Here is a 14029-nt window from a genome sequence, read left to right as displayed (position 1 = left end):
GCGTATACTTAGCATGAGTGAGAGTGACCTTGGGGGTGACAATGGCGATGCAATTCAGCAGCGACAGCACTGAGGTCATGAAGCACGCCTCAGTCGCCAAGGAGACCTGCGGCAGAACGCTGGTCTGGAAGAGGTTTATGAGATGAAGAAAACATTCAACTTCATCCAAAAGTACCAATCCAAGAGGGTCGCCCCCCAGTTCCCAGATGAGCTTCTTGTTGACTCTGCTGCCATCGCAGCAAAGATAGAGGGAGCCACCGGCTCCAAGACGTTCATCCTTGGGGACACGTCATACGGCAGTTGCTGCGTGGACGAGGTTGCAGCGGAGCATGTGCAGGCAGATTCCCTGGTTCACTATGGAAGGGCTTGCTTGAGCCCGAGTAGAAGGTTGCCTGTGCTCTATATATTTGGGCGCCAACCTGTGGATGTTGAAAAGCTGTGCTGCTGCCTTTCGGACATTGTACCCTGACCGGCTGAGCCACGTGGTGGTAGTTAGTGACGTGGTGTACTCCTATATCATTGGTGGTCTTGAATCCATATTGAGGTCTGAGTACCCGCGTGTATCATTCTCCAGTATCGAATCAGAAAGAGGTTCACTTTCTATCCAAAAAACAAACCTCCATCCCGTCAAGGCTGATGACTCCACAGAGTGCCCAGATGCAGAGATAGTGTGGAAGTTTGGGCGCCGGTTTTCTATTGACGGCAATTTTGGACTTGAAGGATACAGTGTGTTCTATATTGGTGAAGAGAGTCTGACGCTGACGAACTTCATGATGACGTGGAACAAGTGTGCGTTCTGCACTTTCAACCCATCCAGTGCGCAGGGCCGGCGTGAGACTCTGAACATTATCAGGGCATTGATGAAGCGTTACTATTTGATTGAGAGAGCTCGTGATGCCCAGGCTGTTGGCATTCTGGTGGGCACACTTGGCGTTGCAGATTACCTCTCGGTCATCGAGCATCTAAAGACAGTCATTCGAAGGGCTGGGAAGAAGAGCTACATCTTTGTGATGGGAAAGTTGAACGCTGCAAAGCTCGCAAACTTCCAAAGAATCATGTCTTGGCATGTGCAAATCAAATGAATACTGCATGTCCATAACTGCTCCCCAGAAACTGTCCTTGGTACTCCACACACCACTTGTTCAGTCTCCGTCTGAGTTTGTGTGTGTGAGATACTCATGTAGTGTAGACATCACTCACATGTACTGTGCATATACAATTTGTCGGTTTACTTTAGTGATGAGTGTGTGAATAGCTACATTCTTGCAGTTATTTTTTGTCTACACAGTTTCGTGTGAGGTAGTGACCTGGTAGAATGCTTTAGCTATCTGCTGCAGTCAGCTTAACACACAGTACTCCACAGAGCACGTTTTCGGTCAGATATCTGTGTTTGTTGTAGGAAAAACGTCCAAATAAAATGCCGCTAAATTGCCGCTAAATTTCCATATTTGTGCCGCTAAATTTCCATTTTTGTGCCGCTAAATTTGCTAATCCATGCCGCTATATCCTGGGGGGTCTGTCCAGTGAGTGCAACAGTAGGGAAAACGTTGGATAGCGTAGGGGTAAAAATGACTATTCCCACTCCAGTGAGTGCAACAGTAGGGAAAGCGTTGGATAGCGGGAGGGTAAAAATTACTATTCACACTGCAGAGAGTGCAACAGTAGGGAAAGCGTTGGATAGCGGGAGGGTAAAAAATGCTATTCCCACTCCAGAGAGTACAGAAATCAGCATCCTCAACATTGTCTGGGCATTATCATTATGTTAACAACTTTCTTGTGACCCATGCATATTTCTTAGTAGGAATAATTTATTTTATGAAAATCACTTTTTTATCCTTGATTTTATGATTGTGTATCAATGAATATATTTATTTCAATTTTTTATTAATGTAATTAAACTTTGTACTTTATCATATAATTTTTTCTCCTTGAGTCCTTCTTCTCCTTATGGTGTGTCCTTTTTCCTGCTTTTGTCAGACTTTATATTTTTGGCCTGGGCTTTTACCCTTGCATATGCTTGCTTAACCCTGACCCAGGAAATGTATCCCTTTCAGGGGGTCCCTGTTACCTCACCAGAAAACACTCCAGAGAGTACAACAGTAAGGAAAGCGTTGGATAGCGTAGGGGTAAAAATTACTTTTCCCACCCCAGAGAGTGCAACAGTAGGGAAAGCATTGGATAGCGTAGGGGTAAAAATTACTATTCCCACTCCAGAGAGTGCAACAGTAGGTAAAGCGTTGGATAGCGTAGGGGTAAAAATTACTATTCCCACTCCAGAGAGTGCAAAAATAGGGATAGCGTTGGGGAAAAAATGACTATTCCCACTCCAGAGAGTGCAACAGTAGGGAAAACGTTGGATAGCGAGAGGGTAAAAATTACTGTTCCCACTCCAGAGAGTGCAACAGTAGGGAAAGCGTTGGATAGCGTAGGGGTAAAAATTACTATTCCCACTCCAGAGAGTGTAACAGTAGGGAAAGTGTTGGATAGCGTAGGGGTAAAAATTACTATTCCCACTCCAGTGAGTTTAACAGTAGAGAAAGTAATGATTTAATATATTAATAAAAATAAATTTAATATCAATACCAATAAAACATTAATTAAAATTAATTACCAATTTAATATGTAATTAATTAATTACACATAGAAATAAATATTAGTTATTACAAATTACCTATTCATAATTAATACATTTTTCAATAACAAAAACGAATTAATAAAAATTACCAATCAATAATTAACAGTAAATTATCAATACACAAAGTATTTTTAATATGTAATTACAATTAAATTACTTCCCACCCTATTCCCCTATAAACCCACAACCCTCTACAGAAAATAAATTAATAAAATTAACATAATTATCAATTAATCAATTTATAAAAATTAATGACCAATTAAAAATTAATTAACAATAAATTCAAAATAAATACCAATAAATAAATTAAAATATTTAATTACATTTAAATTACTTCCCACCCTATTCCCCTATAAACCCACACCCCATTACAGAACTAAAATGCAAAATTAAATTAAAAATAATTAGTAATTTTTAAAAATGTATATTTAACTTAATATAATTCAATTACTTCCCACCTTATTCCCCTATAAACCCACAACCCACAACCCACTACAGAATTAAATTACGCAAAAATTAAATAACATAAAATTCATTACTTAAAATAAATTACTAAAATATACACTTTTCACACATATACTAACATAAAAAATTCAATATTATTAAAAATTCGATATATTTTAATACCTATATTATACTTCGATATTTTGACTTTCTATATTTTGAAAATCGATATTATGGTAATTCGATATTTTGAATTTGATATTTTGTGTAGTTACTGCCGATTCCATGTGTGGTTAGTATTCCAGAATATGGACTTGTTCGGTGCATCCCTTTTGGAAGCTATTGTCTTGTATATTGTTATTCTTTGGGAGTGTACGTATGAAAGTTCGGAAGTCTCATTCGACGCGCTGTTGTTTTACTTCTGTCCAGAATTGAAATTTAGAAGAGATTACATCTGTTAGGTCAGGGTCTGGAATTAGGCATATATTGTGAAGCATATGCTTCTATAATAGCAAAATCATACAAACTTAGGGCATCTGCTAAGTTTGCAAACCTGTTCATGCAAATGTGTACTCCTAGCGAGCACAGGTTTTTTTTGAGACTTTTGTTTGATGCCACTACACTCAAGTTTGTAAAACTGTAAGCAATGACAAACTCATCATATGTATACCTTGATTTACAGATGTATTGGCTTGTTCTACATGTGTGCTTGATTGTTCGAATTTTATGTTCTAAAATTCAGAGGTCAATAAAATGCAAACTTAGAAAATAATTGATAGTTAGTCTGTCGTCTTTACAACAACTTTTTGCCTAGTTGATCTTTACTCTCCGGTTTAATATAACACTGTGTTAGTGTTTTTCATTGGTGATTCAAATATAATGGTATGCTGTCTGGTTGATTTGAACGTTCTTCCCCCTCCTATGGGCCCTGTAAAATCTGAAATCAGCATTTGTTTGGTCTAAGTTATGACTCCACTGGATGATATTCAGTATCTGTAATCTTAAATCACAAAACAGATTTTTTTAAAGTACTAGGAAGATTTCTCCCTACAGAGAGGACTCGTCAGTGAGCCCTCTCTTAAAAGAAAGAGTCCAGCAATCACTTTAAGGTTACTTAAATAAACCTTAGGTAGGGGCTTGGCTTGTAGAGCCATCACGGAGAGCAAACTTGCTAATTGCTCCATCCCACCACCGGTTAATTACATTATCCTGGCATCCACCATGTATCCAGCTGAAACTACACCGGTGAGTCCTGATTACAAGAGACCTTCAAGGAGGGGCCCCTGACAGTTGCTTGTGTGCTCTGCAGCCATAGCTCTGTGTGGAAACAGTAGACCACACATAGAGGGGGCTAGACTGGATAACTGAAGTTAGCCATTGCAGGCACATGAACGATGACAAAGGCCGCCACAACTAAACCAGTTGTGATCCAGAGGCGTGATCCAGAGGTTCAGTCAACGAAATGCAGCTGAATCGTAGTGGATGTGACGGAAGCAAGATCCAATATAGTGTCCTCAAACCAAACCTGGATTGACTGAGACTGGTACAGAGAAGCGTCAAAGACTGGGGCGGGAGGCCTGCTTGACTATGGCAGGCACTGTTGCAATGCAGTGCCTCCACAATGCAAGCAACGCTCCCTCCTTTGAGGGAGTGATGCCTGGGTAACTGGAGGAGGCAATCATTAGCGCGCCTACACCAAACAATCCACCAAACCAATGTGGGTGATAGAAGCTAATCTCTCTAGCAATAAATTCAGATTGTCGGTCAAGATACTGATGAACTGATTCACCACTGTAATCTACTTCATGGTTTTGTGCCATATAGAGCAACCCGCCACAACCTTCAGGGCATTGTCCTTTACCTCAGATTCCCACAGCGCAACCTGTTGTAGACTAAAAAGACAAAACTGTCTTTAGATACCACCTGACATGACACCCCTAGGCAGTTTTGTAATTCCTTTGTTTTCTTACTTTGTTGTTTATGCACCAAGCTTCATACTCCCATGACTTTGTTGCTTATCCCACCCATTGAAGAAATGCTTTGTTTCTTGGCCATACTGACCGTGCTGCTAGGCGGGTTTCTGCAGGCTGCCTAACAGAACCTGCACTTTGGCAATGAGTGAAGTTGAAATACTTGGCTCCTAGAGTAATGCTTTTGCACTGGAAAAAGTAACATTGTGCTGTACAAACTCCTGCGTGTGCACATGCAGTATTGGAAATGCTGCGCAACAGCTTCTTTAATTTGTTATGATGGCATCCGTGCCATTGGTGCATGGTGATGTAACTAGTACCCTGTAATAACTTATTGCAAGAAACTCGGGGGAGGGGGTCATTTTTAAGTCTCTCCAGAGACAGTGCATGCACTGTTACTTACGATCTTTATATTTTTTTATTTTTTATAAAAATACTCTAAAACGAGCTTTAAGCCCACAATTACTTATCATCGATTGGCTTCGTTGTCACTCTTATTTTTTCTGTTTCATTGGTGAGCGGATACTAGCTTATGTTGACTTGACTTTGTCTCTGTGTGAATCTTCTTCTCTGGAGCATGGACCAAGTACTGATTCATTTCTTGATTAGAGTTTTTCTGCATTGCTTGTGCTCGAATAGTGTTATTTTTTTTTTTAGGTTTTACCTGATATCAGTAAAAGTTATTGTAATTTTAAACGAGCATTGGCAAAGCCAATAGGTCTTAGCGATGTGAGAGCTTTTGGCTTTGTCAACGTTAATGTCTTTTAGCCAAGAGCACACAATTTAAGTGTGTAAGTAAGTTTTTGGTATGGTACAGAAGTGACTTTCTTATATATAAAACCTGTCTGGTAGGCGGGACCTGTGAAGGACTTTCCAAAAAAAAGAAGCTTTTACTGGCCTGCCTATGATAGCAGCACTCAACATTCCTTAACACTGCTGCTGCATCTGTTTATGATTCACCAGTTAGCACCGAAACAGAACGAATTTTGATGCTTATAAGGCCTCTTGCTCCCAGTATACACTGTGCCATATTTATAAAGGAAAACGTCTTTTTTAATTTTTATTTAAATTAGATAAATTTAAAGTGAAGAAACCTTGTTCTATGAAACATTAAGTTTTAATATGTTTATCCACTTTCAACTAAGTTAATTATGTCTTAATGTTTTATGAAGCATGTTTCTTCCCTTAAAATTCCTCCCATTTAAACAAATGTATTTTTCTTTTATAAATATGGCACCATGTCTACAGGCCCCTGGGAGTAAGATGCCTGGTTTTTGATAATGTGATACTTGGAAATAGGAGAATATTTAAATGAGGTTTATGAAATGCATATATACAAAGTTAGTTCAGTTTAATTTTCTCGAATTAGTGCCATATTTATAGGTGAAAAACACAGCCATTGTTTTAAGTGGGAGACATTTAGGGGCCGATTCCGATTCGGTAAAATGCCCTCCGAATAGCTGTACGGAGCTTTTTTCCCGTACGAATTGTATGCAGAACCGTACCCGTACGTACAATGTAAGACGATGTGTACCCAAAGCAGTTCTCCGTACGAATCTTACCAAAGACCGTACAACTCCCTGATCTGTATGAATCTCATTCGGAACGCGCAGTACGCGATGTCCGTATGGATCGAAGCTGCATTTTCCGACCCAGCAAGCACGAATCGTATCGACAACACTCCGTACGACTCTTTTTAAACGGGAGCTTAAAACGTCCGTAAAAGTAGATTTCGCCTCGAAATGCGTACGAAATGGAGCCCCCAGGGTACGGTGCGTACACCCCATGATTGCAGGGGTACGGTGCATCGGGGTACTGTGCGTACACCCCATGATCGTAGGTGTACGGGCAGTAGGGGTATGGTTCGTACACCCCAAGGTCGTAGGTGTACGGTGCGTACACCCCATGCGTACACTCCTTGATTTGAGGGGTACGGTGCGTATGTGATAGTGCTGCCCTCCGTACGAATTGCTCATACACAATGTTTACCGTACAAATCGCGTACTCATTCCCCGGTCCGGAAAGTACTCTTTGGGTCGTACGGCATTTTTACGAATCGTACGGTTCACTGTGCGGGTCGATGTCATACGGATTTACCCTTCATTTTCGTACGGTTCGCAATGATTCGTACGTATTTTCTCGCAACGGATCGTACTACGCGATTTGGACGGATTTGTACTATTCGTACGGAAATGGCTACGAATACGAATCGTCGTATGGATTTGTTTCCCGAATCGGAATCGACCCTCTAAAGTGCAGAAAAATGTTCTATATTCTGAACATTTTTCTGCAGTTAATATTTCTCTCATTTAAAAAGAATTGTTGCATGTTTGTGTTACACATTACAGTGCCACATATGGTGAAAAGTATGTCCTGTGCCACAAGTACATACAACAGTTTCTCAGTCCTCATATATCCCATTCTTACACACATGTTGTGTTTCCCAAAGACCATGCTCATACTGACCCACATGGCAGACATGTCACAGTGCCCCCTAATCAAAATATTTTTTTCAAACTATAGTATCTAGCTCTATGGACATTAGGCTTAAGGTCAATTAAGCTGGGTGCGGGGCGTCTGGTAACAGTGAGCGAGTGGCTCAGTCTTCAGTAGCTCACAATGATTTTGACTGATCAAAAGTAGGTTTCACTACAGAAAAGGTTGGAGACCTGCATAGTACAATCAGGTTTTAGGTTGTTCAATAGCATCAAGGCGCTATAACTATGTTTTACTATGATCCATTTAACAATAGTCACTTTTTGCCAATTTTAAAATCGTGAAAAGCAGACTAGTCTTTAATGAACTGAGGGCCTGCAGAACACAGGTAGTACTTAGGTCTTTGCAATAAGCCCATTAAACCACTACTCTAACTCTGGGCTGACAATCCCACACCTTGATATTTAACTGTTGCCAAAATATAAAAGGGTGGGTTGAGGTCTCATACACTGAGCTCCTGAACTGGAGTGCAACCCAATGAACTATCTTAGGATCTTACACAGAAAACCCACTTGGCTAAACCAAGTCTCAATACGTGTTGCAAGATTTATTGGGTAAGCAGGCAGACCATGTCACCGCTGAACATCTGGTTGTTCTGGGAGGGCTGAGAAGTTAGACCAGTTATATATTTTAAAGTGCAAAAATTGCAATTCCCAAATATGCAGGGTAAGAAGATGGAAAATCATTAGGTAAAGAGGAATGAATTCATGAATGAATGAATTAATAGACTTAGTTCAAACGTAAGGCATGTTGTAGCTCCCCTCCCAAAAAAGCTATTACTTTATTTTCCTACAGTGCAGTATGGCACCTAGGAAAGGGGGTCTCAAGCGCATGCTCAGCCCACCCTCGTATCGTGTCCTTGAGGTGTATGTAAAACGTATTTATTGAGCAGAAGGTTGAATGTGTCACTAACGTGTCCTCCATTTTCAGCAGGTCCAGCTGGCTGGACAAATCTATGCAGAAACCGGAACAGACAAGTGTAACGTCAGCGTGCTTCAGAGATAAGAAACAACCCAATTCCATTCACTTTTAATCATGCTCTGTTGCGGGGCGCAGCGCACAAAGGGCCCTCATTCTTGGTGCCAATGCAGAGGGCAACAACATAGTTATCCCGGTACTGAGTAACCTTACAAGGACCCCATAGATTTCACTTTCAAAACCATTACTGCAGCAGTGCGCAGCACACTGGGGACAATGGTCTGCCTTCACAATGGGTGCCAATGCAGCGGACAACAACATAGCTACCTAGGTACTGGGTGCCACCTTGCAATGTCACAAAGACTTCACACACATTGACTGCCACCCCAAAGAAGCAGCAGGGTGGACACATTTTGGGCACCTACTCGGAGAGAAACAGGCATGCACACATACTGAGCAGTATCTCACAGGGCAGCACCATGGCTGCACAAATATTGGAAACCACAACATAAGACAACACCAGGGCTATCCACACATTTGTGTGTCATTTAACACACTGGCTACACCACAGATGCTGGCACGTGAGGCAGAAGTTTCCACACACGGTGATGGCAAGGGCTGATGCAGTGTTAATGCCTGTTCTGAACATGAGAGCAGTGATCCCATACAGTGGTGATATTAAGAAACCAGTATAAAGTGGCAATAAAAAGGCTGTAGACACAAGGCCAAGCAGATTCTGCATCAAAGGGCAATAGGGGAGCTCTCCAACAAGTGCTACTGGCATAACTGGCTCATACAATGGATCCCAGAAATACACCTGTTACTAGGGTGCTAATGAAGTTAACATGGGGTTCACTGCAATGTTTTTGAGCATGCTGCTGCCGTGGCTTAGCTTGCCACTCCCAAGGTCAACAGCAAGTTTGCCACCTCCGAAGATACCATCTACACAGCCAGCCCCGAAGCACAAACACACCCTGAAGGCAACCAAGCTGCAACTCACAACTAGTGGCTCAAGGAGTTGTCCTCACTGCTAACGGGATGCAAGAGATGTCTCACATAAGATCCCTCTGTAGGTACCTGCATCCATCATGGGTAACCTGTCTCTTGCACTGTGCAAACCCCAGTGAAAGTGTAGGGCATCTCAAAAGGAGGCGTGACCCGCACAAAAGTACATCTCAAACTAAGGCTTGAAGTGCATGAACGCTGCCTCCGGTTGGGGAAACAAGTAGTCATTTAAGTTCTGTCTGAAATGTGTACTTGTTTGCTTTGGGTTCAGCGGTTGCACGGAAGGTACAAAGCAAAGTATAACACGCAATAAAAGTATGTGACCATTTATTTCTGTAAAATGTGACTAGAGTAAGGAGACAAAAGACTTGTGGCTAACTTTTTTTGTGTGTGTAAAGTTATACTTTAGGAAGTTACTGCATGAAGCAAAGAGTCCAAGATCTGACATTTGATCTCGGTCTTTGAATGCATAGTAGATGTGACGAGATAAGAACAAGATTTACAGGCCTGTTTATAGAAGCGGAGCTCGTAGTGAGTGAAAACGCGAGCGCTCCTGTGAAGTGCTTAAATACAAGGAAAAAAGTAGTTTCTAAAACAGTTCCTAAAATTAAGGCAGTGGAAGGATAGTAGTAATTGGCCCATGCTCTCAGGGAGGGATGAACACAGGAAGAGGCATGATGCATGCATGCCATGGAAAAATGGGAAAAAAGAATGAGTGAGGATGAAGCCAGCAATTGGAAAGCCTATGGGCGGGCAGAAGCCCATATATTGAATACAACCTGTCACTTCGAGACAGCGCATGCGATTTCTAGCCAATACTTATAAAAGCTTAAAACCGGCTTGGAGCCCTCCCAACACTTATTTACTTACCATTGGTTGACTCTTACATCGCTTTTGTTTTCTAGCTTCTCATGGTCAGGGCTTTGTGCTGTTGCCACTTTTTTCCCCTCCTTTTTTTATTCGTCCATGGATCATGGACCTACTACACTTTAATGTCTCTGCGGCCAGTGTCTTTCCACTGACCGCAGCTTGTAGAGGTACTTTATTTTTTTATTTTTAATCTAGCACTCCTTTGGAGTGCGTGCGTTTGCAGGCCCTCTTTACCCTTCCCACCTCATCTCCCGTCCTTGTTGTTTTCCCTATCCCTATCCCTCCCATCACATTTCATTGTTGCCTTCCCTCCCACTCCATCTCGCAACCTTCAACCCCCCCCACCCGAGGCTCGACCTAAAATACGCAACGACGGCTGGCTATGGAAGTGCCATGTGCACGTTTTTCAAGAAACGTTTTTTTACTTTTGATTGTTTGACAACGCTTCACATTACATCCCTCCTGGGGCAAACGTTCAGCTATTGAGCTAAAGTTTACCACTCCTGTGGGCCCTATGAAAATGTATAAACAGCTTGAGCTTCACCTTAAGGCTTATAATTTTATAGAGCCCTGTCGTTGGCGTTTTTACTGGATTTTTTTCCACAACTGCCCAATTGATGGTGCACCCCAGACCAAAGAGGAGCTTGAACACTATTATTAAGTTTATTTTCCAGTCCTTAAGGTAAGAACATATCACATTATTTTGACGATCAGTTACACGGTATAAACACAATTGCTCTGCAAAACAAGTTTGACAATTTAACCTGGTATTTTCAGTTGTTGTGATGCTGCTGAAGCTATGGGATGAGACCAAATGAAGTCTCAAGATATTTCGACTTGTGATGAGTTGTCTGTCACCAATCATTAGTAGTTCTCATTTGTGTACAGTTGTACACATTCCTTTCGGGTTGCTTTCCATGAGACGGCTCGCACATATTTTGGGCAGGGTTTTTTTTTGGCAAGGAGGGATTGTGCTAGAAAAATATGCCCTTTTCTGATTGTTTTTTTTCGTTGTTGCAACACTTAAGCCATGTTCGATCACATATCACTCATCATCTGGTCTATCAAAATCAGTTCTCCAATTTTTTCCTCGTACTTATCTGAAGAACTCCGTGCCAGTTAGATAGCCGAGAGTCCTAAGTGTTTGCTGCATACCACACAATGTCATTCTGGGGAGTTCATTTATCCTAGGATTCTTTTTCATGTTGATGGAAAACCCCTTCCCATTCCTCCCAGCCCCATCTCCCTTCAATCCCCCTCAGAAGAAATAGCGCTATGACACCCAGCGCTGGAGGGTCATAGCGCTTTCTTCAAGAAAGGCAAACGGGTGACTGTAGGATCTGCGCTGCACTTCAATTTACGTAGCAGTGAAGGAAGGAAGCTCAGCGCGTGTACTCATGGAGGGAACTCAACACCGAGACCTCACTTTGGAGCCTGGAACCTGGGAAATGTGTTGTGGTAAGTACTGCTTAACACCACACCAAGCAGTGAGCTGATTCAGCATGGCTGTCATCATACTGTCTCAACAACCCCATCTTCAAAAATTGGACTGTTTGATCACATCCAAAATTTCTGCAGCCTAGGCTGCCCATGTCTCTCTACTCTAATTTTACGCTTACTTGTGGCATTCGATGTACATAGGGATTGGAACACCTGATCTTAAGACCCTGTTTTCCACCAGAGTGCCATGGTTCTGTAATGAAACGTGGCATTTAAACTGGCACCTCTCAAGATATCATAGAAAAGTTACAATATCACTGATAGTGGTATTCTTAATTAGTTATACACACATGTTTTCTAGGGCTATGATTTGTACTCCTGTGCATGAAATATTAAACAAAAATAAGAAAGTGAGTTAGCAACATTAAATAATCATTTTAATGTGCAGGTTGCAGTATTTTGCCCAGAACCGTTCCACAAAAGAACATTTTAGGCCTATACACAAGATCAGCTTTTGTAAGGATGGTTGAAGGGGAGGGCCTTGCGAGGGGTGACAACGGAGCGCTTCAGATTTGTTACAAGCTTTGAGTTGTTAGAGCAATGAGGTACTAGACCAACTTTTCCCTCCGTGTATGCCTGTAATAATCTGGTTTGTGCTCATCAGCAGCGTGGGAAGTAATTCCGTGCAGCACTTCTTACAAAGTTCATGATTCTAGGGGGACGCATAATTATTGTTACTTTTTCTACATATCCATCTTTCTTCTTCATCATACTGCCTCTCAGCTTGTAGTGTTTTTCAACCTGATGAGTACAGGTATTCAGGCAGTGCCCAACGATCTAGTCTGACAGGTCAGTGTATGGGCAGTTTTTAGGGTTGAGCCTGCAATAGCATGTGCTAGAGCATGCGTCTCACTTGCAAGACACAATTTTTTACTCCAAATCACCCCACTCCAATCTGCCACACGCCACTCCAATCCAAGCCGCCCTACTCAGTCCAATCCCCATACTCAATCCAATCCACCTTACTCAATCCAATCCACCCCACTCCGATCCGTCCCACTCCAATCCAGTCAACTCCAATCCAGTCCACTCCAACCCGCCCCAGTCCAATCCAATACACCCCACTCCAATCAGCCCTACTCCAATGCACCTTACTACAGTCTAATCAACCCCACTCAAATCCAATCCACCCCACACCAGTCCAATTCATCCCACTCCATTCCACCCCAATGCAGTCCATCCACTCCAGCCCACTCCACCCACTCAATTTCAACCCACCCCATTCCAATCCACGTCGTCATTCCAATCCAACCCACTGTACTGCACTCCAATCCATTCTATCCCACTCATTCCATTACATCCCACTGAATCCATTGCACCCACCCCATTCCAATCCAGTCTCCCTCAATCATATTCCATCCCACTCCAATCCACTGCAGCCCACCCACCCCCACTCCATTCCATCCCACTACAATCCACACCAGTACAATGTGTTCAATCCACCCCACGACAATCCAACCCACCATAATAACCCCAACCAACCCCAGTCTAATCCATTCAACCACTCACCAATCCAAAACCCACCCCACTCCACTCCAGTCCAATCCATTCCACCACAAACCAATACAAAATGCACTCCAATCCACCCCATACTTTCCACCCTATCCAATCCACCCCTATCTGATTCACCCCACTCCAGTCTACCTCACTCCGCTCCAGTCCAATCTACCCCACTCCAAGCCAGTCTACCCCACTCCAATCTACCCCAATCGAGACTGTCCCACTCCAATCCAGTCTATACCACACCAATTCAATCCGCCCCACTCCAATACAATTCATCCCATGCCAATCCACCCAACCCAGTAGAATCCACCCTACCCTACTCTGCCCAATTCACCCCACTACAGTCCAACCTTTTCCAATGCAAACTACTCCAATTCACTCCACCCCACTCAAACCAATCCACCCCTCTCAACCCAATCCACCCCTCTCAACCCAATCCACCCCTCTCAACCCAATCCACCCCACTCAACCCAAACCACTCCAGTCCATTCCAAATCACCCCACCCCAATCCAATCCACCCTACTCCAATCAATCCAATACACCCCACCACTCAATCTAATCTACTTAAATCCACCCCTCCAATCCAATTCACCCACCCCACTCCAATCCACCTCATTCTACTCCAATCCACCCCACTACCTTAATCCACTCCAGCCCTCTCAATCCTATTCCACCCCACCCCACCCC

At 42.7% G+C, this 14029-nt stretch overlaps 1 protein-coding gene and 1 pseudogene across 1 annotated transcript in view; both read left to right on the top strand.

Annotated features, from left to right (window-relative positions):
• The window catches only part of SCML2 (Scm polycomb group protein like 2), a 749380-nt gene that overhangs the window by 37703 nt on the left and 697648 nt on the right, over positions 1 to 14029 (top strand). The window lies entirely within an intron of this gene.
• On the top strand, positions 14 to 1082 carry LOC147697195 (2-(3-amino-3-carboxypropyl)histidine synthase subunit 2 pseudogene; annotated as a pseudogene).

This window comes from Lissotriton vulgaris, chromosome 8 (assembly GCF_964263255.1).
Source record: "Lissotriton vulgaris chromosome 8, aLisVul1.2, whole genome shotgun sequence".
Classification (NCBI taxonomy): Eukaryota; Metazoa; Chordata; class Amphibia; order Caudata; family Salamandridae; genus Lissotriton; species Lissotriton vulgaris.
This window is presented reverse-complemented; position numbering and strand designations above follow the sequence as displayed.